Below are 22,898 nucleotides of genomic sequence, written 5' to 3'. Positions count from 1 at the left end.
ATTCTGAGTAGCAAAGAGGGCACTGCAGAGAGTATGTAAAGGTTTAATAATAAATAGCGAGGCTACGGAAGAGGAATTGAGTTTTCAACAAATTTCGAATGTAGTGTACATATGGAATTACGGCATTGCCATACAGGAATGCCACTAAGCCTAGCTGCAAGAACAGCCGATTCTCTGCTCAATGTTGTCGCGAACTATAGCGACCAACATACGGTAGGCCGGCCTCTTCGGCAATGAACCTGCAGAGAACTGGTTGGTGGACGCACGACGCCACCTATTCGGATAGCCAGACACCACCCAGGTGTGACCTCTTTACCGCTCCCGTAAACTGCACTGCGAATATACTACGTTTAAAGAAGGAAGATTACAAACCTAAAGAAAAACCGCGTACGCTACAGAACCATATGTTGCGCACGCGCGATAATCGGAAGCCCAGCTACGTCTGCGCAAAAATGAAATCGGCACGCGCGCTCTTTAATCGGTCGCGGCCGGACCACACGTGCGCCGAGTCAGCGCGGAGCCGCTCGACGTGCGGATCCGCCGCGGAACGCGCAAAGCACAGCGCGAAACATATCGGCGAGAAGCACTCGACAGCGGGCCGCGCATCGGGGGAAGGCAGAGCGCTGTCCGCAGTATCGCCCGGCAGACGAGGAGCCACGCCCTGGCCAGCTGTGACGCGGTGTACATACGCGCGGCGGGACGTCCAGATCCGCAGCTGGCAGCGGCGCACGCTCCAGAACGCCGGTCAATGGCCGAAGACCGAGGACGAACTGCTTGCGCCTCTATGTGAATAAACTCTACTGTGTCACATGGGGAAAAAAGAGCAATATCCGCGTGAAACAACGCAAGTGTGATCCCAAACGGCTTTCCCCTCGTCCGAGAGGGTCGCGAGTTTTTCTTTTGCTCACTTTATAAAATTCGCCGCATCGATTAATTTGCGCTGTACCGCATACGCTACAATGTCTTCCGATGCGAAGCATTCTTTGCCTTCTTCCAGACACCTTGCGATGGGTAGGTATGGGAAACCGGCGCAGGCCAGGAGGCGCAACGACAGTTTGTGTGCGCAACTGAAACATGCTCACACCGTTCGGTACAGGGAGGCTACGGAAATGGCACGAATTCTTTACCAGACTCGCGCGTGTATCGACGTTTGCTTTAACCCGATGCGTCCAGTCAAGCTCTGTCCATGGCTACGAACACTGCGAGAAGCGCGCATGCGCTCCTACGTTCTACCACGTCGTTCTACCAGGCAGGTCGGAAGCTGGCACACGTGCCTCGAGATGAACGGCGAATTTGCTGACGCGAAGCCGGCAACATGCGTGATTGAGAAGTGTTTCCTCTGCTCGCTCGGCCGTGTGCTACGGCGCTGCTGTTGGCACGCGAAGTTTCGGCGCTGCTCGACCGCGGGTTCCTGTCTCGCACCGTCTCCGGCCTCTTCAGGAAAAAGAAATTTGCCCGTGGCTTGGATCACGAGGCCCCGGCTCAACAGCACGATGCTCGTACCATAGGGCCACACTTGCGCGCACACATATGTCGTGCCAAAACCAATTGGCTATTTCAGATGACAGGCGCGCGCGTCATGTTGTATAGCACGAGCTAGAGCACGGGCGTTTCCTTTGGGCTACAAATGCAGGAATGGAGCGCGCAGATCGTAGCCAACGTTACCACTGTCTTCCGAGAGCGTTACTATACACATACGCTCGCGTTATATATATCAGGCACGTACTAGGCGGGGGGGGGGGGGGGGGGGGGGCGTGGTACGTGCCTGCTAAGCACGTACCAAGCCTACTAAGCACGTACAAACTAAGCGGCATAACCCCCGCCCCCCTACCCACGCCACCACTCCTCACACACATTCCTAAAGCCGCCAAATCAATCTCGAGACCTGACAGCTACTCGGCGGTCAACATTTTGCTGCTTTTTTCACTCCTTTTGGATGGCGGTAGTTATCGGCATCTCCTGGGGTGTGAAGGCCAGTTTTTTTCATCGATTCGGTGCCCACGCGATTAACTCGACATGCGTTCAGTTGTCAGCATCTATTGCAACGGTCACGCGCATCGCTGCTGCTTCGTTAGTTCAACCTTCTTTGTTTAGACTGATCCAGGGACCAGGAAAGGGATTCAATTCGTAGTCAGCTGGTCCGTATGCTCGTGGAACGAGTTGCGGCCGCAGACAATACCATTTATGTTTAACTTTTCCTTTTGATTCATTATTTCCTCGCGTGACGGCTCGCGAGGAAATCATCGGAACCAGATCATCGGAACCCGTGATATAGGTTAGATAAGTTGGAAAATAATATCACGCGAAACAGCGTCCATGATCAAACCCTGCAATAGCAGTTAAACCCATAAGCAATATGAATGTCACCCGTTATCTCGTCTTGTTTTTCCCTAATTTTACACCCCTTTTCATGCAAAATTGGCAACTGGAAAGAAGAGTCGCAAGGAGCTGAGAAATTAAGCGATCTACTCTAGCCGAGGCAATAGCCATACAGGAAGGAAATGCGCAAATTAACAAATTTAAACGTTGCTTGTGAAACTATTTATAGATCAACACCTTTTTACTTAAGAAGGAAGCAGAGAAAACGCCGCCGGAAGTGGAGAAAGATTCCGTGTGTCTTGAATGACGCTTCTACCGTTATCAGTCTAACCGCCTGACGCAGCCACTTCTCTGCTATGCTTATGTGGATCTTTTTCTAACCTTCCGCGGTGGGCGCAGTACGTATAGAACCGCAGCGTCCAGCGCTCTACGCGGTTGTACGGGACTGGCAGCCACGCATCGTTACGCAACTTCCCAACTAACAATACGAGTCGGTTTTGGCACTTGGTTGAGCAATAAACGAGGGATCCAAAAGAACTGTGACGGTTCCGCAAATATATATCTCTGTATTTCTTCCAGAGCTAATTAAAAAAAAACTACTAGAAATCTTTATTTCACACTTTCGCTTGTTTACTTGTTCTTGGCAGTGTTCTTTCTGCGCTTCTTTCCTGCGCGAGTCCATTTTATGTGGTTCCTTGTTTGCCAATTAATTTACCATTTCATTAATTCAATTATTAAGTGCAAGTAATTCCTCCTATGTTGTACTTGCTGTCCTTGTTTTCCGTTTGTTGGCTTCTTATGATATGAATAACATATATATATATATATATATATATATATATATATATATATATATATATATATATGTTATTCATATCATAAGAAGCCAACAAACGGAAAACAAGGACAGCAAGTACAACATAGAAGGAATTACTTGCACTTAATAATTGAATTAATGAAATGGTAAATTAATGGCAATGAAAGTAGATGAAAAAACAACTTGCCGCAGGTGGGGAACGATCCCACGTCTTCGCATTACGGGTGCGATGCTCTAACCAATTGAGCTACCGCGACGCCGTGTTCCCATCCATTTTCTTGGGTATTTATGTTGTACTATTATAGAACTAACCTTGGGAAAGTTAGCCAGCTCCACACCACTCACACACCTTGGCGGCGGATGTGGAACATTCTACCGCAGACGTCACGAGTACGTGATCTTTCGGTGAAGGCGACTGGTCAGTAAACCCCCACATGCTACCTGAAGGCATCAATGTTGCCGAATTTATTTATATATATCTATATATATATATATATATATACACACACACACACACACACACACACACACACACACACACACACACACACACACACACACACACACACACACACACACACACACACACACACACACACACACACACACACACACACACACACACACACACACACACACACACACACACACACACACACACAGGGTGTCCCACGTAACTTTAGCCAAACCTTAAAAATGAGCAAATGCCACGTAACAGGACAGAACCACGGCAATGTTGTTTGCCGTCGCTTGGAGATGCTCAGATTATTCTTTGCATTCCGCCTAACTACATAATTAGTCTGAATTGATCAATGAACTTCTCCAATATTATAATTAGATGAAAAGTCTCAATAAGAAAATTGTATAGCAACATGAAAAACTCCCGATACAGCTTTCTGTTGCTCAATACGTGCTGCATAAAAGCGTTTTTCCGAGCGCGAAAGAAGCCCTCGAATACACCCAGAGTTCCTCGAGCGGCCAGTCATGCGGCAACTTTGCGTGCATATGCGAGCTTCTTTCACGCTCGGAAAAAAACGTATTTAGCACGTGTTGAGCAACAAAAAACTGTACCGCGAGTTTTTCATGTTGCTCTACAATTTTCTCATTGACACGTTTCATCGAATTATAATATTGGAGAAGTTCACTTATTAATTAAGACTAATTATGTAATTAGGCGGAATGCAAAGAATAATCTGAGCATCTCCAAGCGATTGCAAACGACATTACCTTGATTCCGTCCAGGTACGTAGCAGTAGCATATTTTTAAACTCTGGCTAAAGTTACGTGGGACACCTCGTATGTCAGAGTACCCCGCATTTTGGGATAGATACCTCCGAAATGGTGCTGCCGTCTCAATATTCCTACTACGTGGAGGAGTCCGAAGCACAAAGCGGTTTCAATGCTGCAACTGCAACGTGTACCGTTAATTAATTTAGCATGCAATAAGTAAATATTATGTCATTAGTTATGATAACAATTTCACGTCCCTCGGCGCGAGTAATGCGTGTTACCAAGAAAAGATTACCTCTCATGCACCGATATGAATTACTGGGCCGTTGCTAAACACACTTTGTGGTGTGAAAGATACTGAACACGATTTACCATATAAAACGACTATTGAAACACATTCACTTTTATTTATGTGTTTATCAAATACTGCCGGCAGCCCATTAGCGGCCAAGGCAGGGGTGGGTACTTATGTCGTCCACAAAAACATTCATTGAATAAGAAACCTACAAAAAGAAGCACTCAGGCACACTTGAAACGTATCCCAGACGGCATAAAACACATATAACACCTCTGCAATTGAACACACACACACACACACAAAAGAAGAGTCGCCCCAAATGCACGTCTGCGGGCAGTAGATTAAATAGAGCAATATTACGGCACTCTAGAGCTCTGAAGTCAACAGGGGTCTTTGCTGTGAAAATCGCATAGTGTCTGCTTTTGAACAGACCAAAAGGAGCATCCTAAACCTATCCAGGTTTATGAAACGCGCAGTAGAAAGGGCAGCTAAAGAAAATAAAGAGCCCACCCGCGGGGAAGGCTGCTGCAGTTCGGTAAACGCAGACACATGCAAAACAGGAAACGAGAAGACTGGCGACGCCTGTGCAAACCGGTCGCCAGAGCCGGCGAGGCACAGCCCGGGATTCCATCGGCGCCTGATTCGCATGCGCGACGGCCTCAGTCGAGCGCCAAGGGCCGCGCGCGCTCGCCACTGGATCCCGGCAGAGCGCCGGCGCGCGGAATTCATGAACAATGTCAAAAACGCCGTTTTGCAGCTGCCTGTCTGGCACTCGGAAACACGGGCAGCAGCGACGAGGCAGGCGAGCGCCAGACGCCACGCGGGAACATCCTCTCCCCGACGCCGAAATATTCTGTGCAAGCGCGCAGTGTTGCGAAAACTACGAGGCGCTTGCTACATGGTACGAAAAACTATTCAGACAAAGCCGGCGCTGCTCAACCGCGCACCAGCCAAGTAATTACCTTTCCATGTTCGAAGACAAACAAACCTCACGCGGCACATCGCCGATATCGGCAGCAGAGCACAGGACGCAGACGCTTTTGCGTTCGACTTGCCTCGGCTGGAGGCCACGACGCTGCGCGAATTTAGCGGGACAAGAGTTCACTCTTCCTCGTCGTTGCTTTGCGTGGGTCTCCGTCAAGCGTGCCGTCAAGCGCCAGTCCGCTAAGCTTCGCGTGGAGCGCCTTTTCTTTTGCTCGCGGGCGGGGCTATTGACAACGAATGCCCGACCAAGTCAGGCGAGAGCACGCAACGCGTCAAACCAGCCGTATTTTAAAGTGCAGCTCTTAAGCGCCCGTTCCTGCGTTAAGCATCGGCGTAACAGAGCGAACGAGCACATCGAAGGATGAAAGAGCGAAGCGGGGGACGAAAGACGGCGATAGCGAAGAGAGAGCGAGGAGCACGAGGAGAGTACAGCGAAAGCATGAGGCGGAGAGTATGGCGAAGGGGTGACGAGGAAAGCAGAGTGCCGCACGACACTACGAGATGGCGCCATAGTAGCGTGAGCCGTAGTGCGCCGATCACGTCATTACTAAGGCATGCGGCGAGCGACCTGGGCAACCTGGGCGCGTCCACCGATACCATATCTGGAAACAAAGCGCTGGCATGTGCCTCGGACCCACATCGCGTGCGCTACTTTGCCCGCACCGCCGCCGCTAGAGAATGAGCATGAGAATGCGCTCGGCGGGAGGCAAGCGTTCCCGTGTTCGCACTTTATGAACAATGAGCGACGCAACCGGTGAAATCCAAAACACTTGAAGAGCTGCGCTCCAATTTCGCATTAGAGAGCATCGTAACCCAGGTAGCACACAAAGTCTTGAAAACGTCGCATTAAGGGATTCAACGTCTGAAACGGATTTTTGACCAAAATCGACGCATCAAAGACGTTCCAAACAAGATAGCTTAAAAACGAGGGGTGAATACGTTTTGATAACGTTGGAAGCCAGACAGCTTAAAAACGAGGGGTGAATACGTTTTGCAAACGACTCAAAACGCCACCGCCACGCCACGGCGCGTCAGCCTCTTTAGCGGCTTCTACAATATTCAACAACCCATCAAAGCGATCCAACCTTGCGCAAGGTGGCGATACCGTCGTCAAATCATGTGACCAAGGTGGCCACGTGATTCGTGATGCCGGGCAGCCGGGCGAGCCGGGGCATAGTCGCGTCGTCATGGCGTCGTCACGTCACCGCACTCGCATTGCGCTGTGGTGTGTTTGCGGCTGTTCTGAACGTGCTGCCGCTGCCCTTTGCTATGTAAGTGTTGCAGTGTTTTGCTGTCAAGAAAACGATATTCTGTGATCAGTTTGGGTTGTGCGATATGTTTGTGTGGTTTTAATTTGGAAATCGGTAGTGTTTTCAATTGTTATTTGATCAAGGCGGCCACGTTATTCGTGAAGCCGGGCATAGTTACGTTATCGCACTCGCATGGCACTATGGTCTGTTTGCGACTTTTCTGAATGTGCTGCCGCTGCCCTTTGTCATGTAAGTGTTGCAGTGCTTTGCTGTCAAGAAAACGACATTCTGTGATTAGTTTGGGTTGTGCGATCTGTTTGAGCCGGGCATAATAACGTTATCGCACTTGCATTGCGCTGTAGTATGATAGCGGCTGTTCTGAATGTGCTGCCGCTGCCCTTTGTCATGTAAGTGTCGCAGGGTTTTGCCGTCAAGAAAACGACGTTCTGTGATTAGTTTGGGTTGTGCGATCTGTTTGTGTAGTTTAATTTGGAAATCAGTAGTGTTTTCAATTGGAGGGCGCGGAGTGCAGGGCACTAATCAGCTCTTCAAGTTCACTCTCATGTTATGTGAGGCGCCTTTTCACTGACGCTGTAATTAAGGCGTTAAGGGCAGTATAAGGACGAAAGTTAGAGGGACGAAATCGTGCCTGTGTGTCCCTAGCGTCGGGGTCGGCCGCTATGCGTGATCCTAACAAGAAAGCATTTTGCAGAATGCAAAGAAAGGCGGCAAAATTTCTGTCTGTGCGCACCTTGCCGATCTCCGCAATAGAGCCATCATCGTGGTATTTTAGTCTCCCGTTTAGCAAGAGTGTTGCAGACAAGGGAACTGGTTCAAACAGGCTTTTTTTTAATGATTCACTACTAGTGCGGTATCCCAAAAGGTGAGGTCAAGTGCTCACCCTATTTTCTTCCCTCGCGCTACAGCGCACTGACAGAATTTTGCGTGCACCATACCGTGCTTTTATCGTTTGCGCTTCAGGTTCTCGATTGTGTTTTCGCCCCCTTTACCCACGTGATGGGTATTTCATGGTATTACCGTGTACCACATGTGTCCATATATTGTGTCCAATATATGAAACGGCCAAATTCGATTTTATTTGACGCCTCAAATGGTAGTAATGTATTGAGTCCCTTGTAGCTTTGTGCTTGTTATCAATTTTACTATTTGGCGAATGGATACAGCATGTACGCTGCATAACTCGCTTGTGCATACTGCATACGTGAGTCGAGTATGCCCTTGGTATAAAATAACTTGTATGCTTTAGGTAGTACGATTGTTTGCAGTTTGGGACATGTGTCGGAATGTACGCTGTGCGCCCTTCGCGCTTTACGGCGGCCTGCCGAGTTCGTGCGGGTGCCATGTGTGCGCATGGAGTTCGGGAAGCGCTCTCGCAGTTTTTTTTAATATATATATACATGTGTTCTGTTCGCGCGCTTCGCACAACAGGGCATGTCGCAGTTCTTTGTCCTTGTGCAACACATTTTCCTAGCGTACGTCTGTGCATTATTTGGTACCGGTTTCACACGGGGCTCTTTTAGCCGCTATCCAGTCCGTTACAAATCGAATTTCTCGGTCGTGATGGCTCCTCTGCGCAAGCTACGAGAGTGAGCCAGTCGCATCGATAATTTCGATCCGGATCGGGCTTGATCGCGATCGAGAGTGTTCGTGTGACACCGGTTTTACACATGGCTCCCACATAGGGAACACTTTAAGTTCAATGCTACTGAGTGAAGAGCAAGTGCATATATATGCCAGTGGTGGTATGTGGGCAAGTCTTTCTGGTGAAGCCAATACTTGTGCATTCAAAACATTTCAATTACCAGCGTAGTGCATCAATGTGTCTACTTCGACAAAATAGAGCACCAGTGCAGATATCTGAACATACCTGTCCAGGGCAGCAAGTGTGTCTAGATTGAAACCACTACCAGCATGTGCGGCAGTTCTATTTCCAGCAGCGGGACTGCACAATAATCAGTAGGGTGCTCTCAAGCTGTTTATCTATGAAGCTCTGCCTGGACTGTGTGCCAAATATTTTTGGACGTGAAAGTGGGGGTGAATTGGTAAACATCAGTGGAACTGTGCCTGGACTTTGTGGCAAATGTTTTTGTATGTGAAAGTGTGAGTGAACTGGCAAAGAATTTGCTCTGGGCTACATGTTTTAAACGTTTTTCTCATTCAGAGTGCTTTTTTTTACTTTAGGAGACTGGAGATGTGCGCAAAGTGTGACATGTCAGTGTGCTAATTAATGTATTTGCTGGTTTGCAAATTATTCGTTGCAACTTTATTTTTGCCAGAGAGGTACAACTTTGCCTCTTGTAAAGGGCTTTTTAGATAAAACACTTACTATTTATTATGACCATTGCTTCCTTTGTTACACAAATGCAGCTTCCAGTGCATTCCAGTTTATTTCCATGTTTATGTAAGTTTCTAATATGAGGCTTGCATATTCATTTCTCACGTTCTGGAGTGGCAAGATGCAGCATTACTGTCTCATCGTTCGCTGTACTACAGTAGTGTTCACTTGTTACACTGAATCCCCCGTTTAAGTATTCTGTACTAATTTCACTTTATTGCTTTTTTGTTGTATGGTTATTTTTTTCTCGCCATTACCTTCTTTGATATATCCTAAAGGCAATATTTCCAATTTTGCATTGTTCCCATTTTTTTTATTTCTGTCACAGGATTGTTTTATGATGGTATGCGGTGGTATTTCTTTTTGTGCTCTTTTCAAGCTTCTAGATGATTGGTAAGATTGCTTGGAGGCAGTTACCATCCAATTCATACTCTTGCATTTTTCAGTCTACTTCTTCCATTCGCTCCGATGTCACTTCTGCATAACTCTAGTCCATCTAATAGCACGCGCACTTTACTATGATAAATTAGACACTTTAGTACACTCCAGGTTTTTCTGTTCATTTTTGTATGTGTACTTGGAATTTTGTTTATGTGCTAGTGAATGTTCACTTTCGAGTTGATTACGAATCCTTTCTGCGACTTTTGCCATTGTTGATGTACTTTTATTTCTATTTGCATTTCTCACACAGTTTGTTCGAACCTTGCATAAGCATTACATTTTAATAAAGTGTTCTTGCTTTGTCACAATGTTCTCATTTCATGCACTCTTGGCATGAAGGGCTTGGTCTGGCCACCTGCCAAGACGTGGCCAATTGTTCTTTGCAGGATGTCATTCCCATTGTGGTTGTAAGCATGGTAGCTTACTAAAGGCGGTATTAAGGATTTATTATTCCTAACAGGCTCATTTTCGTGCGACTTGGTAGAGGATGCGCCGGTCATGCGGGGAACAGTGCATGGCACTGCGCCATGGCTCTTACAGTCAACAGCGACGCTTCTACTCATCTGGGGCGCGATTCGAGATCGTTGTTCGAAACGCCCGATCAGTTTCACCTCACGCGATTGGCCTAGGCCGTGCCAACGGGTGCGGCTGACGACGTCTGCGCGGCATAGGCCAGTCGCGTGAGGCGAAACTAAACGCGTGTTTTGAACAACGATGTCTGATCGCGCCCGTCACCCGCGAAAATTAGCTTCAGATGATCGTAAACCTTCCAAGACCACTTCTAGACCAGCTTTTTGATAACGTCCTAAAAACGTTTAGAAATTGGTTACGAATAGTTTTGGCAAAGGGATTACTTGTGTCTTTCCCAATCCTATTTCTAGACCAGCTTTTCGAATACGTCTTGCAGACCTGTTCTAGATCGTCTCAAGAAAGTAATTAAGGCGGACATTAGCAGAGATATCCGACGTTTTCCCGCCGAAGTTCTCTCATTCGTGTCTTCTTTAACCCGTTTTTATCGTCTTGGATAAACGCTACGAAAACGTTACGTATCTCTTTTGTGCTACCTGGGAATCGTCGGTGATTTTTTCTTGCTCATTTCTCAAGAGGGGTCAACGGACGTTGCATAACAAAGTAGACGCAAGAGATGCGACGACGTAACGTAGTGCGCAGTGTTTCCTGCGCACGGCCGTCCATGCAATTTCGTATACCGCGTCGTTCTGCGACGACTGGCTCTGGTTGTAGCGAATTCAAGAGAAAATATTTTTTGCTGACCAAACTTCATGGCAGCGGCGAACATCAGAATTTGCGCGATAATGTTCTACACAATATGATATCATAAAAATTCACTAATTATCATGTTAATTGATGACATTAGGGTATACGTTCCAATATCTGAATTCAAGTCGGTCAGTATTCAAAACCTAACATTTTGCGAGAAACGACGTTGCGGCTGTTTTGAGAAATTAGTACTGAAAACCAGCATCGAAATACAACTGCGCTATTTCCACGCAGTGTAATAAAGAAGTATGGAGAACTATTAACTGAAACAGCGCAAGAAACCCCAATTGGAGCACATTTTAAGTCCGTTTACAGCGAAGCTGGTAGCTTCTAGTTGGTCGGAATTTTTCGTGTTCGCGTGCACGATGCTTACATAAAAAAAAAAAATGGCAGCTGGAAGGCTTTGTGTTTGAGTTTCCGCGTAACATAATTATTTTCTCGTATATTAGAATTACAACCCGATGCTATCATGTCTGCAGCTTGTGTTTAAATCGCCCATTACGCCTTTTTTCTGACACAATTTACTTTTGAACGTTTATTTAGTCCAATAATGCACTTGCGCTTGGCGGAGGGCCTAGAAGAATGAGGATGCACGCTGCACTTCCGCACACGTGTGCGCGCGTGGCGTACTAGGTCGGCAAGTTCAACAGCTTCGCTGCACATGCACTTGATGAGTACATGAAAGCTCTGGGACGCGGCGCCTCCGGCTGCCAAGTCCTCTTCCCATCTGACAACGGTGCTGCACATCCACTTTCGCGAGGTGGAATGGAGGCGGAATTTTTTCTCGCAACTGATGTACACGCGCGCGCGAGAGAGAAACACGTATTATCCTTCTCTTATCCTTCTATTACCATCCTTCTTCACAGAGTGGAAGGGCGCCGAGTTTTTTATGACAAAAAAAAAAAGCTGATACGTCGGCTCGAACTGAAGGTTCTGACCTGCTACTCGACATTGGGGAATTTGGGTAGATATAGAATGAGAGGCAAATGCTACGCTCCAAGTTTCCAGCAGAAGGTGACACTTTGAGCACCGTTATAATTCAATTCTGCAACTTACACGTCCGGTTAACGACAATATTAAATAGTTGTCATCAATAATCGTAATGTCGATTATCGCGAGAATTCTGACGATCGCAGCTGATACACGTATATATGAAGCTTGGTCAGCAGAAATTATCGTTTTGTCTCGAATCGCACAAACAAATATACAAACATTGTGTGTCTCGTCGCACAAACACACAATCTTTTACAGTGGCTGTGATCTGGAGGAATTTCTCTGCCTTTTATTCTTCTCTCTCTATCTCTCCTACGTCTAGGAACGTAACAGCACACTCAGCAACGAGAGACAACAGGAAAACTGGTACTTACGCAATAGGAAGAGGTTTACAAATGTACCGCGCAGAAAGTGGGCACACCCCACTTGCGCGAAACGAACTTTCAGAGCGTATTCACCAAGCCGAATGTAAGTGCCCCCTACGGCCACATAACTGGTCGCACGACAGAACTCGTGAAAAATTTCGCAACCGAGTCAAGGTTAGCACGAACTCTCGAGCAATGGCGTCATGAAAAGGAAGTGTGCAGGCACAAAATTACACAATTCAGTATCCGACAGAACGTCCCATAATGCGGTCGTTATAGGTCGTTTTTACTGCGTTTAGAGGGATATACATTTCTTACTTGCGAAGGCAAAACGGGCGCGATTCGCTTTCCTGTGAGATGGTCCAACAAATTCAGCAGTCGTGGTTACCAAAACGTGACATTAGCGAGATAGACATATATCCAAAAACCCGCGTGTTGAAAATAACGATAAATCTGGCAGTATTTTTTAGCAGTTATCAGTGTCATAGGTCCTATGACACATAGAAAATAAAGAAAACTGATATCGTCACATGTAAACATACTAATAATAAATAGATTAAGTTTGATTTATTTATTTATTTACCGACTGATCGGCCAGGAATCAAACCTCTGGCCTCGCATGGGCATTACGCGTGCGGCAGTCAATTACTGCTTCAATGCGACATGTGATAATTTTTCTTAACGCACTCTGTAAATCAGTACAGTAAGTGTACCGCCATCCTATGTCATGCAATATATTGTAGCGCCCACCTACGGGCGGACGCTAAAGGTCGGCGCTCTCGGTCGGCAATGCAAGAAGACGATGAAAATTGGGCGGCGCGTGCTCGCGGCACACGCTAGTCCGTTCTTGCTAAGCTGGTCCTCTGGTTCTGGCGCTGCGCTGCGACCACTCGGTTCGCGACAATATTATCAAGTATGGCAAAGAAAAAAAAAGAAATAAACTGAATCCAGGTCGAATAACAGACAGAAAAAATTCACCGACGATTACGACACTCCCTTTCAATAGATGAAGCGCCAATAGTGACGGCACACAGGAAGGAACACAGGACAAGGCACAACTCCCTAATACGAAATTTGAGCGCAGCTGTATGCGTGTTTTCATTTCGCGATATATTGGCTGGCGTGAACAATCGGTCTCCTGAGGCACGTTGCAAACGGAGTAAAGTGTGGCGCCACTGTCTCGCTAATCTGGAGATCGCGAGACCCATGTAGCGCGTGGGGCCAGCGCGTGGGTGACGCGTGGGTGCGACTCGGAGAAGCCGCCGCCGACAAACTTCCCAGACGACGCACGCTACTCTGGCGCCACCTCGTAGCCACCGTCGCCGTACTGCGTCTTTTCTTCTCGCGCTTTCCTCCTCGCGCCTCGCCGCTTTTTTCATCCCCCGCTGAGCGCCGCGTTCGCTTTCATCTTTCGCAGTGCTACGCCGGGAACGCCGACGCTCGCCGCAGGAACGGGCGCCTACGAGCTGCGCTTTGAAATGCGTTTTCAGACTGGCAGGTCGATTTGGAGATGCAGCGCAGCGAGGTTCAGTCTCCTCTCGTGCCCGCCTAGCCCCGTAGAGATAGCGTGTCTAGAGTGTGCCACGTACTTGAGCGTGGAGAGCGGCAGAGTATGGCAAACTAGTTCCGCGGAATTCCGCAAGATGGAGGAACGTTCACGAAAGGAAAAATTGACATCCACCCGTACGCAGCACGAAGCTACAAAGGCAACCCATAAGGGTTTCTCAGAATTAAAGCCTCGTAGTTGAATCACGAACCAGGACAAATTTTATTCAACTACGAGGCTTTGTTCCTGAGAAACCTGTGCGGGTTTTCTTTCTAGCTTAGTGCTACATTCGGGTGGGTGGCATCTTTTTCCTTTCATAAAGCGGGAGAGGCATCGCGGACGTGCGGCGCTTGCGCAATCTCGACTGTGCAGGCAGAATGGCCGCCCCGTCTGAGCTCTCCTCCCGAACGCACGGTGCGCGCTCGCACGGAGTTTCCGAGGGCGGCGGTCGCCTGCAATCTAATCGCCAGGTGACTGCAATAAGGAATGGCTATTATCTGCAGCAGACTCGCTTGCGCGACGACCCCGGCCTTGCGGACCGGTGCAAGAAGTTGGAAGCCACCCCTCCCCGTTTCTGCACCGGGAAGGGGATGCTTCTATTCACAGTAACGTCAAGTGCCGGCAAATGTTAAGAAAAAGAAAGGAGGAAGCCAACCTCCTGTTTCTCATTTATATTCATGACTTGGCGCAATGCGTGACCTCTAACATTCACTTATTCGTCGATGATTGCGTAGTCTTCGGAGAAGTTATTGACCAAAATGACGTTACGATCCTTCAAAACGATATCAACTGTATATCTAACTGGTGTAAAGTCTGGCTGATGGAACTCAACACAACGAAATGTAAGGTATTACGTGTCGATCTCCCGTACAACTTCTTGCCCCTCTTCCTATTTGCTCGAGAATTCCGCTCTCGAATCCGTAACATGATATTGCTACCTCGGTGTCCACATAACTTCCTCTCTTACTTGGTCTCTTCATATTAGCAAAATAACTAGCAATGCAAACCGATCGTTAGGTTACCTCCGGTGTAATTTTTCATCTATTCCTGTTTTTTTTAACTCTTCCTTTACAAATCTTTAATCCGAAGTAAATTCGAATATGCCTCCTCCATCTGGGACCCCAGCACTGCTATATTAACCTCTGCCCTCGAGCTTGTCCAAAATAGCTCTGTCCATTTTATTCCAAGTAACTATACAGTCGTACTGCCAGTATCACTTTAATGAAAGAATCTCTACAGCTTGCGTCACTCGCCTGTCGCCGCAAGTTGTCTCGCCTATGTCTCTTCCACAAAATATACTACAGTCCCGCCCTGCACAATGACCTTGTTCTTCCTCCATCATACATTTCCCCTCGTTTCGATCATGCACAAAAGGTGGGAATAATGTCGTGCTTAACGCAAACATGTTATCAATCATTTGTACCCCACACCTCACAGGACTGGAACCACCTTCCGGGATCAGTCACGTCCAGTGCTCACTATTCCTAGTTTCATGATGTTTTAAACACAAGTGTATTGCAATGTAACTCACCAAGTATGTAATTATATTTGTTATCTGTCAATTGCTTGCATTTTTGTTGTTTCCCGCTTTTACCTCATGTTTTCAGCTAACATTGAATTAACAGAACAAAGCCTGTATCGTGTCTTTCTTCCCGCATGTTCCACGCCCCTCTGTAATGCATCTGGCCCTGAGGGTAATACTAATAAATAAATAAATAAATAAATAAATAAATAAATAAATAAATAAATCAGCGATGATGGGGAGACTAAAAACCGCAACACGCCCACGCAGTGGTTAAGTGAAATCCGATTCGCGTGCTCGGCCGAGCGGCTTTAGCGACGAACTGACAACGTTCTTTTTTTACGTAGTCAAGCTGCAAGAGATGCCGCAGTGGCAGGCTCCACTACGTTAACTCTGAGGGGATTCATTAACGAGCGCTCAAGCATCGGCACAACCGCCCACTCAGAACCCGGCCGGGAACCCAAAAAGGAACTGTCGAAATACCGTATACGGCTCCACTGCAGCGGAGAGGGTGTAGAATTGAAAAGAAAGGTGTGACATTTAACGTCGGTGGAGGAATGTGAAAAAGCAACGTGTCAACCGGCTGATTTATCATAAGAAGCCAACAAACACTAACACCAAGGACAACATAGGGGAAATTACTTGTGCCCAATAAATGACATAAAGAAACGATATGTGGGTTTATTGGCCGGTTGTCTTCACCCAAAAAGGTCACGTTCTCGTGGCGCCTGCGGCAGAAAGGATGTTCCACATCCGCCGCCAAGGTTTGTGGGTGGTGGCGCTGGCTAACACTCCCAGTGTTCTACTAGGGTTCCTAGGGTTCTACTAGTGGCCACGCCCGGCGTTATGCCGCAGTTTGGCGTGTTGCGATATTACTGGGACAAGTTCATGGCGCATTCTCTGACCCCAAAAATTATTGTAATTCGTTACTTTTTCGGATACGTTAGAGGCACGCTCGCCGCAACCTGGGGTTGTGACACAGGAAAAAAGCAAGCCGGTCGTGGTGAGTTTAGAGTGTACTGAATCTTAGTGAGACAAGTTTGTGACGCTTTGAATGGCCCCGCAACATACACCTTCTTTCGGTACTCACGCTTGTTGAAGACGCGACGAGCGATTGCCAAGAGTGATAACACTGGAGTGTGTTGCTTCCGCCGGCAGAACGCACAAGAGATACTGCCGAGGAGCTCAAAAACCAAGAACTCGAAAATTATGTCTTCTGAGCGACTGAAAATAAGCTTTGCACCCACGCATTTCTCTTGAGTGCGAGCAGAAGGCATTCTGCGAGCGTCTAGCATGGTGTTGCTGAGAGCCTGTGTTGCAACCACCTCTGTGTATGTAGCGTACTCTCGTGTCGGCTGAGGCCAAGTTGTTTTGGAAACGCGCAGTCGCCAGCGCATTTGTTCTCTTGAAGTGCAGGAAATATTGCCCGGGAATCGGGGAATGCTTGGAAATCCGCCGTTTTCTTCATAATTTACAGCACGGTTTGGAATGAGTCGGGTATTTTCGACGGCATGTATGCAAAAGCGAATTGTTTGTTTGTAATTTCGCCAATTGACGACTTTCGCACGTTTCCTCTCTACACGCAGTATTTCTATAATGACTAAATAGCAAAATGACACATGCTTGTAATTTACTTTTTTCAGCTGATGCCGTCCGGTGAAGCTTCGTACGGGAAATACTGCTGCTTACCTGGTGCCCTAATTAACGTTGTATAAACGCACAGAAAGGCCAGAACGAGGATTTATATGGAGCGAAATAAACATTTCCTCATGTACAAGGCGTTTTGCGTCTACTTTATGAAATTACACGTGGCACAGATTCGATGGAGGCTTGTAAAGATCGTTCGCAGTCATTTTAATTAAACGATTCCGCACTAAGACCGCGCGCGATTAAGCAGCGGAAGCAAAAATGAAAAAATAAAAAAAAGGTGCCGAGTAGTGCCGCCGGCGTAGCGCGCCTGCCAGCTAGCGTTCAAAACGCGCCCGCCCAAAACCGAAACCGGAAGAAGTTAATCCATCCACTTGGTGCGCCACAGTCAATTCGGCCGCTGGACTCTATGTGAGTGTCCACTCTTGTTGAATGTCTTTCTCTATGCTTAGACTTTACAGGGAACATTACAGCGACGCCGACGGTAGAAAGGCGCCTGGAGTCTCCATATAGTTGCTATCGCAATAGAAAGAATAACACCTGACGAAAGTAAAAGCCAATCAGCAACTAAAGAGACTTGGGGACGAAGGTCGCACATAATTATCAATATCAATCAGCGGTTTGTTAAAGGAATACAAGGGAAATAAATATAAAATACTTGTTCCGACTACTTAAAAAAGATTGCCGAGAATTACGTTACTTCCTGCGCAGCTCTCCAGCTGTTTCGGCTAAACCGTCTGTGAGCCTCGGACAATCCGTCTCGTGCGGAACATTTCACACCAGCCGCTGCAAACTGATGTTGAATTCCATTGGCGGAGTCGGAGCAAGTTTTTCTGCTCGTTTCGGAGCAAGTTTGTTCCAATGACAGAGTGAGGGCGGGAGTAAGGTGTTCCAATGAGAGAGTCGGAGTGGATTCAGAGCGGGAGTCACTCCGTGGAGCAGAAAAAGATGCTCCGCCAAAATCGGCGGAGTGGACCGGAACTCTGCGTGACGTATTTCCTTTACCACATTTGTCTGCTGGGAGGCGCCATTGGTCACGACTCGCGAGGAAGCAAAAGCTGCTGCACGCTTGCCAAGATATCCATTCCGCACTTTTGAAACAACAACAGGTGAACGGCGCTGAAGAGACAAGTGACTGGTGCGGTGGTGCTGGGAGCAAACAGCGGAAGGAAATGACAAGACGCGAGGCATCCTGGGTAACTCGGAGATAGAAGTTCCGCTTCCGCCTTGCTCCGGCGGCGCAGGTTGTGTTCCACTCGCGGATTTGGAGGCGTTGCTCTACGCCAGTGTCGAGTGTTCGCTCGCGGAGTCCGTCGGCTGCTCCAACTCCGCCATTGGAATTCAACATGAGCGTAGCTTGGCGCAACTGCCTCGCTTATATCGGGAGGTCGCGGGAGGCAGCGCGTAGGCGCATAGCAACGTTGCGCGGCGAAAAGATGGCAGTGACTGACTGACGCCGCTGACGTTGCTAGCAAGTCAACTGAAGGTGGCTCTGCGTTTCGGCTTGGGAAGCGCGCACCGTGAAACGCTGATACCGAAACGGCGCTTCGGCAACCGAACACCGCGCGCTCTCGCAAGGTCGCCGCCACGGAGGAAGGGGGGGGGGGGGGTACGCGCAGTGGCGAACGGCGGCGGCTATATGCGTTTCGGCTTGGGCAGCAGCACATCACCGAGATCAGCCGCCACCGAGCCGGCACTCTGATTGCCGCCGCACAGGGGTGTGGCATTGCAGGAGGAGCGAAGAGGGCAAGGTTGTGCGCGAGCCTTGTAAAATCGGAGAGCGTGGCGCTGACGGTGCGCGCTGTGTCGTGAAATTGAGGAACGAAGTGCGGCACTCCCGAACTGGAAAAAAAAGGGCAGCCGAAAAATGACCTCCCCAATACCTTCCCGTTCTGACTGTACAGTTTTATCAGCCGAACGAAGGAAGCACTGGACCAGCCTAGGTTGAACCCTTCTGATTGCTGAACGGCGATCTGCGAGCTACTCACGCTGGCAAGAGCACTGGGAATTCGATCTCACCATGCAAATATCTCCTTGGCATTGGTTTTGAAGCGGAGGTCACGGGAAAGAGGACCCAGCCCTTCTACCGACCGACACAGTAATTGCTAGAGCAACTTCGTGGACAGTGTCGGCAGCAGAGATCTAAGCCATTCCGATGAATGCTTCGCTTCCGACCGACCTCTGGGAGTTGCAGGCCTGTGGCGATGAAGCGCGTAATTTCTTCCTCTGCGTGGAATGACCACTGGTACGCTTGCACCCGAGTCTCCTCCAAATGATACCGTAGCCTGCAAAAGGCCTACTTAGAAAGCCAGCAGGGGCGCTGCAAACCATTATCCGTCATTTCTTCGAACGCGCACCGCACTTTCAGCCGTGGTCGACACCGAAAGGGCAACGCGAAGCAGACGACAAAGGCAAGTAATAGCCTCCGAAGCAACCAACGCACGCGCGCGATGCCCGCACGTCTCCGGGGTTGCGCAACTGGCGCGCGCGGCCAGGGTCGCAAGCCAACAGCCAAGCCACAGCAACGGAACCGGACAACCCCTTCGCGGACTACCCCTTCGCCGGTTCCGCTCTTAGCCAAAGACGGGTTCGCTTTGGAAATCATTGACAGATGCGTGACGTAATCATAACTTGCGGTGCCGCCCCGCTGTCTCTGACAACCCCTGTCGCAACCAAATTTTGACCAATCAGATGAGGCCAAGTGAACCGTTCCCCTTCCGAATCGTTATAAAATTCGGCCCCTGACTGCCGCCGCACAGGGGTGGCATCGGAGAGGGAGCGAAGAGAGCAAGGCTCGCGCCGTACGCGAGAGATGGCGCCAGGAGCGCGCGCAGCTAAAGCCCCTTGAACTTCGTAAAGTAGTGACACTCTCCGCCTTCCCGCCTCCTCGTTTCTCCTCTCTTTCACGCTCCCTCCTTGACCGTGGCGCCGCCTGCAGTGCTCGAGCGTAGCAACGGCGCCAACATGCGCTCCTCGCCACTCCGTAGACGCTTCTCGAGCAAAAATGGCGCTGATGCACGGCGCGAGGGCCCACTTGATGCTATTAGGTCAATAGCGTCACGGCGTCGGCCTCCGCCAGACCGCGCGAGGAGGAGGCGGCATGCTTCAAAGCGTGGCACTACATTACGAAGTTTAAGGGGCTTTACGCGTAGCTAGAGCAGCACGCTGGCCCCGGCTACGGAGCTGGTTACGGAGAGGCACAACGGCGAGGCTCGACGGCTACGCGAAATGCAGGAACGGGCTCCAAAGAGCTGCGCTCCAAAAGAAAACTCTTGTGGTAGATAGCACGATTCCGCAGCATCACCAACTGTATTACGTGAAGAGGACATTACCTTAACGACCAATTCTAATGTTCTGTTGTCTAATAACAATATTCCAAGGAAGACATTACAATTATTTTAATGCACACCCGGCTACAAAAGTTTACGGACCACGGGATCTCAGAAAACGTTCAATTTCCGAGAGGCGCCTGTAACATCAGTCAATAAAACCGAACATCACAATGTTGTTCGCACATACTAGTACAGGCTGTAAATGAGAATACTAGGATGCGTTGTTAGGCTACGCAGATACTGAGCTTCTCAGATTTCGTGTTCCGTAATATTTTGAGGCCGGGTGTACTTACACACATTGTGGAGCTGAAGCCGGACCGTATAATATACTGATACTGGCGTTTTAATTAACGTTTCCCAAAACATCCTGCTACCCGGACTGCGGAGCGAAACTGTGTGGGTTGCCAATGAGATTTCGCGGCCGATCAGGAAAAAAAAAAAAAGACTGCAGAAACCATCGACGATGTCAATGTAAGCGAATAACCCGAACGAAGGGTCTTCCTTGCCGAGTCCGACCACCGGCAAACAAGGAAAACGCCCGAAGGGAGCTAAGAATATTTTAAAGGGCCCCTCCCCAGTTCTGGCCATTTTGAGCTGACAAGTGCAGTGCATCAGAAGAACTTCACTTTGGCCTAGTTGTTGCTTACTGCATATCATATTGACCGCAAATAAAGACGGGGACAGAGGGAGAGAACACATAAAAATACCGCCCGTGCTGCTTATGTGTTATCTCCCTCTGTCCCCGTCTTTATTTGCGGTCAATATGATATGAAGTGCAGTGCAATGTGCGCTAACGATCGCGTCTGCTAACTATTACGTCCCTACGCACCGCGAAAGAACTTAAACTTCAAACCGTGCCCTTCTCGTGGGGGCCGCGCTCCCGAGCCGGTGAGTCGACGTCAATCGCGCAAGTGCACCAACGTACAGTCGCGAGCAAAAGTTTGGGGACCAAAGGTGCCGCGATTTTTTTCGCAGCCTGAGCATTCCGGCTAAAATGAAGAGCGCACGCATGCGTGCGCGTGTTTTATTATACAGTGTATTAAACCAATCCCAGGCCACGAAGCTGCTCTAGGAGATATTCTAATTTCTTGCTGATGCCGTGGTCTCCAAACCTTTGCTCACGACTGTACATTGCAGTGCTGCGACGTCATTCATAGTGACACGTGACTTGGAGAATTATTCAATGGAACATCACTTGTTATTTCAATCTGTTGCTTGCATAGACGAATGAAAGTTTAGAGAAATAATAGAACATATACAAACCGAATGTCTGCGAGTTCTTGTTTTACTTCATACTGCAGCAAGAGATATGCACTTCCGTTTCGTCTGTTTGTTCCCACGTTGTGCAGTCGCAAGCACAGAGAACGAAACTCATTTTCTACCGTGTTCCAGCGCCCCGATTATGCTCTTTCGTCCTCTCGCGCCTACTTCAGTGCTCGTGATTGTGGCACTGACTTCTAACGCTAATCAGGCGTTCTCGTGCGCAGAGCGCGCCATAATCGTCCGCGGCGCGAAACGAGACAAAAGCAACAGCTCGCGCGCGAAACCCTCACCGGAAGTGCGCCACTCAGTAAAAACGCGAGAGAAAAAAAAGAAAAAAAGACGCCGTTTCGCCAGAAAGGCGAAGCATCGATTGCGATAGCAAATTAGTAGACAGTTATGCGAAGTAAGGTTAGCAGTTTTATTGGCCGTATAAACTTGGAAACATTCGCTTACTAACTGAATTAACAAGCATGGTTTCAGCGCGCACAGGCAAACATGAACGTATCACACTCGATGACCGCGGACAGCTGTCAAAACGCTGTCATGAGCAAGCTCGGCAGCAGCAGCGAGTGAAGTGATTTTCGTGCTGTCTATCACTTCAACGCAAACATCGGCGAGAAAACAGCATGCATAAAGGTATGAGCCACCTGCAGATTGCTTTCATGAAACCCCGCCCCGCCGCGCAAAGTATGCAGTTGCTGGCGGAGTAGAAGCCGCTCTCCACCTTCCCTCCCACGCTGCCTCCCCACTTTCCTCCGTTTCGCCCGCGAGATCGAGCCTCGATGGTCAGTTCCCCTTGTGCCCGATCGGGAAATACGCAGTTTCTGCCGGCGCTCAAGGCGGCCGCCGTCGCACCCCCCCCCCCCCCTCTCCCCAAGGCCTTTCGCGCGGCGGAAGACGACGCGTTTGCCCTCCGCCTTCCTCCCTCGCGCGCGCCAGATTGAGCCGCGATCCTCGGAGCACCTCACGTGCTTTCACTCGTGCACATACAGCATACGGCGAGCAGGAACGGCGTTATCGCCCTTGGGCTTTATACGGAACATCACGGCGACGGCAAAAATGCGCCTGGAGTGTCCATATATTTGCTATCCCAATAAAAAGAACAAAAAAGAATGTGGGGCCCGTGACATTCATCTCGAGATCCTCCGGCTCCGGTATGGAAGAACGCAGGGAAAGAACTTCGCTATCGGAGGCTAGATATAGGGCAAGTGGAGGGTGTCCATGTTGGCGGTGACGCTCGCCTCCTGAAATCATGGG

At 48.8% G+C, this 22,898-nt stretch overlaps 1 protein-coding gene and 1 non-coding gene across 3 annotated transcripts in view; both read right to left on the bottom strand.

Moving 5' to 3' along the window:
* The window catches only part of Ae2 (anion exchange protein Ae2), a 335,868-nt gene that overhangs the window by 296,417 nt on the left and 16,553 nt on the right, over positions 1-22,898 (bottom strand). The window lies entirely within an intron of this gene.
* TRNAT-CGU (transfer RNA threonine (anticodon CGU)) lies at positions 3,321-3,393 on the bottom strand. The gene has a single exon. It is a non-coding gene; the product is annotated as a tRNA-Thr (tRNA).

The sequence above is a fragment of the Dermacentor variabilis genome, unplaced genomic scaffold (genome assembly GCF_050947875.1).
Source record: "Dermacentor variabilis isolate Ectoservices unplaced genomic scaffold, ASM5094787v1 scaffold_12, whole genome shotgun sequence".
Taxonomy (NCBI): Eukaryota; Metazoa; Arthropoda; class Arachnida; order Ixodida; family Ixodidae; genus Dermacentor; species Dermacentor variabilis.
This window is presented reverse-complemented; position numbering and strand designations above follow the sequence as displayed.